Source organism: Lygodium microphyllum, chromosome 14 (assembly GCF_053477565.2).
Source record: "Lygodium microphyllum isolate KBCC chromosome 14, Lygodium_microphyllum_v1.1.10, whole genome shotgun sequence".
Lineage (NCBI taxonomy): Eukaryota > Viridiplantae > Streptophyta > Polypodiopsida > Schizaeales > Lygodiaceae > Lygodium > Lygodium microphyllum.
This window is the reverse complement of record NC_141148.1, coordinates 45,213,456-45,214,155: the sequence shown is the minus strand read 5'-3', so window position 1 is coordinate 45,214,155 and position 700 is coordinate 45,213,456. Positions and strand designations below refer to the sequence as shown.

Sequence of the window (700 nt, the reverse complement as noted above, 5' to 3'; positions counted from 1 at the left end):
TTCTAGTGGGTTCAGCCACGAATGTTCCGTTGCGAGGCGAACTCGGAAAACCCTAGGTGACAAACCCCGTGACATTCCATGGGAGTGCTGGGTAGCGACGCTTAGATTCGTTTCTTGATGGACTGCTAACACGTACTTGGACAATAATAGGTGGGCACGTCACAATTGGTATCAGAGTAGTGCAATGGAAGCGTGTTGGGCCCATAACCATAGGTCCCAGGATCAAAATCGAAGACATTAGATAAAATTGGAACAATACACAGAAGATTAGCATTGCCCCTACGCAAGGATAACATGCACAAATCAAGAAATGGTTCACAATGTATTTCATGTTAGCCTACTAAAAAAATATGTATCCAATCCTATCCATGTACTGAATGATCAACAAGTTGTAATGCCAAGCCAAGGAGTCCTTGAGCTCTAGCCAAATAGAATCCTAGACATTCAAGATAAGAGATTGAGGAGTAGAATCCTCAAGGAGTACCTCATCTAATGAAAGGACTTTTGAGAAGAAGATGCGACATGGATTGACGAGATTACTCTCAACCAACAATACCCCCAATTCCTTTTGAGATGAGGACATCTCAATTCCTTAAGGGGGGAAGGATGTAATATTTCCCTCCCCTGCCGTATGAATCCCCCTTTTAAATTAATGAATTTAAAAAAAGGAATAAATGCCCCCCTTACTCATGCCGCCAGC

The 700-nt window shown here is 42.7% G+C and overlaps 1 pseudogene; it reads left to right on the top strand.

The window, feature by feature from the left end:
* The first annotated feature begins 213 nt into the window (after positions 1–213).
* Positions 214–325, top strand: LOC148025555 (U6 spliceosomal RNA; annotated as a pseudogene).
* The last annotated feature ends 375 nt before the right edge of the window (positions 326–700 follow it).